This window comes from Lagenorhynchus albirostris, chromosome 1 (genome assembly GCF_949774975.1).
Source record: "Lagenorhynchus albirostris chromosome 1, mLagAlb1.1, whole genome shotgun sequence".
NCBI lineage: Eukaryota > Metazoa > Chordata > Mammalia > Artiodactyla > Delphinidae > Lagenorhynchus > Lagenorhynchus albirostris.
The window spans coordinates 121,447,910-121,452,356 of NC_083095.1; positions in this window are offsets into that span (position 1 = coordinate 121,447,910).

Genomic DNA, 4,447 nt, shown 5'->3' on the forward strand with positions numbered 1-4,447 from the left:
TGGAAGGTGGAGCAGGAAGCTGATTAACAGTAATATTTATGACCAAAGCACAGAGTATGAATGATGAAGCAAACCTGAAATGTTAAGCCAAGAAAATAAATAGTATTTCATAATATTACATATTACACTATATACTAGAGCAGGACTTATAAGGAGAAGCTGCTCTAGAAGAGTATTCCTTCTTCTAAAGAAATAACAGGGGAGAGAGAGATAAGGTCCTAAATGGTCAGTCCCCACCCTCATCCCTCACCTCACTTCCCTTAGTTCTCCATGCCAGCTGCCATGGTTATCTTTTACTTCCTTGAATGAAACCTCCTCTCTCCCACCACAGGGCCTTTGCACTTACTGATTCCTCTGCATGGAACACTTCCTCTTTCTGTCTGCCCATACTCAACCAAGTTAATTCCCATTTAACCTTAAGGTTTTAGATCTAATTTCACTTAATCAAGAAAGCCTAATCTCCCAGACTAGGTCAAATTTCACCATTATAAACTCTCAACACACTGCATTTCTCCTACACAGCACTTAATGCAGTTGGGATTTTACCTTTATTTGTGTGTTTATGTGATTCATGACTATCTTACCCTCCAGCCTAGGAGGTTTCAGGAGGGCTGAGAGTGTGTCTCTTTTGAGTGACCGTTGTAACCCCAACACTTTGTCTGGCAAAGAGCAGATGCCCATAAATATATGTTGGATGAATAAAGTAGGGTTTTGCAAAAGCTTTCAATGGACCTGAGGTCAAGATTGCAATGGGAAACATTCAGAAGAGGAAAAAAGAAGAGGAAATAGAAGTACTATCTTCATGATAGTACTAGAGGGTCTATCACACTAGAGGGTCACAAAATAGTCACAGAATAGCAATGACGAGCTTCCATCTGTTTGAACAACCATATCAAAAGAGTATTGGCTACTGGACCTCTGATCTCCTGGAGAGAAGTTTCTACTGGTGTACTAGTGGGTTCTACTTAAGGTCCAGCCCTATTCAGTATTTTGAACAAGACAGAAAGTTTGCCTATCTTGTTTGCAGATAAGATGAAAGTCAAAGGTTTATTTTGACAGAATTTAGATTTAAAATAATACCATGGAAATACAAAGCCAAAACCAATAAGATAAAGGTCAATAGAGACACTGTACATATTAAATCAATCTTGCAAGTACCTGATATGGAAGAGAAGCTGGGTTTGACTACATGGTTTATGTAAAAAAAGACTTGATTGCTGACAACAAATTCATTATGAACAAATGCCATGATACAACTGGTAAAAAATGGTAACTGTCCAGAGGATGGGAACTGATGGTCTCACTTTACTGGTAGATTCTCGAGTACTGTGTCTAGTTCTTAGAGCCAGTTTGAGGCTTGGAAACCTTGAGAAATGAAGAATAGTTAGAGCAGCTGGAGACGTTTAGCCTGCAAAAGTAAACACTAAAGGAAAACAAAAACTGACCTCGGATAGAGACAGCTCACCAAATTTGTACTTCCAACTTAGGAAGAGATACTCTTTCTAAAGCTCTCATGAGTTTTTATTTATATGATTTCTGATAAGTTCTTTTTCATCCTTATATTCTTGTTTCATTTATTATTTCATAATTCCTTGTTTATTTTGTGAATATTATGATTCACTTCTCTCTTTGAGAATTCTTTGAAAAAAACATGTTTATTTTGTTTTCTATTAATCCATCTTTTTTTAGACAGGGAATGGCCTTTTTTCTCTTTCTTTCTTCCTTCCTTTTTTTTTTTCTTTTCTGTAGATTGTTCTACTGTGTTCATTTGTCTGAGCTGATTTCACTTCTTGATTATTGATTTTGGTGCCAGTCTTTTTAGAAATATTTTCCTTATATGTTTCAGAAATTTGGTTTGTAGGTTTATTTTCAGTGGAAAATTTCTTTCCTTCCTCCTTTGCCTTCCTCTCCTTTTCCTTTCTTTTTCTGTCATCCCACTCCTCTCCCTGTCTTGTGGTTTACTTTTCTTCTACCTGGTTTCTGTGGCTCCCAGTCCAGAGCCAGCTGACATATCGGAGCTCTGGGCTTCTGCCTCACAGTGATAGTAAAAATCCTGCCAACATGTCTGCCAGCTGCTTGGCTAAGTTGCCTCCTAGGCACCTGGCTTTCACGGAGAACATCTATTCTTCACTACCTTCACAGAAGCCATACTTTGGGTGGTCTCTACCTGCTTCTAAACTGGAAGAAGTCCATCAGGACTTTGGCTTTTGCTATATGGCTCTCTGCTTCTGTTCCACTTCTGATCCAAGGAGAGGTACAGAAGAGTACATAAAACATACATGTATAGTTTTTAAAAGAATGATAAAGTGAGAATTTATTGTAACCACCACTGGCTATGTCTTTTACATTCTTCTCTTTATATTTTTTTCTCTCACTGACATGTGCTTGGAATAGTGGGGACCCCTATGATGGGAACCGCCAATACCATCTTGACAGGGTGCACCTGTCCACTCTAACAGCAGGTGGTGCTCCAGGAACCTCAGTGAGTTTCACTGCCAAACCCTCTGGGTCCTAAGATACACTGATCTCTTCAGGGTTGTAGGCTTTATGAACAGCCCACCACTTTATAATTATTTAGCCCCAGTATCTTCTGACTAGATGTGGTTACTGTTATTGCGTTTTCCTTAAACAGTAGCTCAAGATGTTTTTATCTTTTTCTCTTGACAATAGCTTGTCAATTCAAGCCTGAAAATTCTCTCTCTACAAATTCCACCTGTAAGGAAAGACAGACTCATTTTATACATTGGGTATATTGTCCCAGTATTAAGGCTTACAGGCTTTCAAAAATCTTTGGGAAATATATATTTATTATTTATTTAAATAATTTTATTTAATATTTAAAATATTAAATATTTTAATTTTAAAAATAATAAAACATTTAAAGTAGTATAATTGTAATATATAAAAAATAATTATATATCCCAAAGTATAAAGAGAAAATTGTAAAAATTGGAATGGATGTTTTATCTTCAAAATTAACATAATTAACGGTTCAATTAGGATTATACACATTTTACATTTTGTAGTATTGATAGTTTGAGGTTAGGTTTCTTATTTCACAAGAAGCTCTGATCATCTACAGCTGTCAGAAATCATAGCTAACTAAATTATATGATTTACTTTTGGATTAAAAGTTTTAAGTGCAAATTTTATTTATTTATTTTTAATTTTTTTTCTTTTTTTTTTTTTTAACTGCGTTGCATGTTCGTTGCTGCGCTAGGGCTTTCTCTAGTTGCCGCGAGTGGGGCTGCTCTTCCTTGCGGTGCGCAGGCTTCTCACCGGGTGGCTTCTCTTTGTTGTGGAGCACGGGCTCTAGGTGCTCAGGCTCTGTAGTTGTAGCACGTGGGCTCAGTAGCTGTGGCTTGCAGGCTCTAGAGGGCAGGCTCAGTAGTTGTGGCGCACGGGCCCAGTTGCTCCGCGGCACGTGGGATCTTACCGGACCAGGGCTCGAACCCGTGTCCCCTGCGTTGGCAGGCGGATGCTTAACCACTGCGCCACCAGGGAAGTCTGCACATATTATTTATAGTTTTTAAAAGAATGATAAAGTGAGAATTTATTGTAACCACCACTGGCTATGTCTTTTACATTCATTATGAACAAATGCCATGATACAACTGGTAAAAAATGGTAACTGTCCAGAGGATGGGAACTGATGGTCTCACTTTACTGGTAGATTCTCGAGTACTGTGTCTAGTTCTTAGAGCCAGTTTGAGGCTTGGAAACCTTGAGAAATGAAGAATAGAGCAGCTGGAGACGTTTAACCCGTGTCCCCTGCGTTGGCAGGCGGATGCTTAACCACTGCGCCACCAGGGAAGTCTGCACATTTTATTTACAACTTTCTTGTTTTACAACAACCACCAAGTTTTTTAAAAATATGAGGCGTAGATATAATATGTTTGATGTGGTATGGAGCTAGACTTTGAGAAGTAAGGGATTTTAAAGGGCCTCAGAGAAATGGAAGGAGCCCAAAAGAGACAAAGAATGGAGACAGTTAAGAGAGAGAAAAGAGGGTCCTGGGGGGAAAGGAGACGCCTGCTGAGCGGCTGCTGTGTGCCAAGCGCTGTTGCAGGAGATGAAGATCCAAAAGTAAAAGTCAAGGTTCTGCAAAGGGTCACAGTCTGGTAAGAAATCAGATTAGTTCAGTGAAACATAAGTATTAAGTGTTATTAAGGAGGCGTGCGCACTGGGGGTCTAGGTGTGGCGAGAGCTCCCATGGGGACGGGGACTAGGAAGGCTTCTCTGAGGAGGTGACACTTGATCTAAGGGGAGGCAGAGAAGGAAAAGTGTGTGGGGGGGAGAAAGATGAAGAAATATCAAGAGACGAGGCAAAGGAAAAAAGGAAGAGAGGAAGGACTCGATGCGATCGGCGCTCCGGCCATCGGGCCTCGACTGCTAGGGCCTGAACGCGGTCACCGCCCCCTCCCCTCCCCTCCCTTCCTCGCGCCTC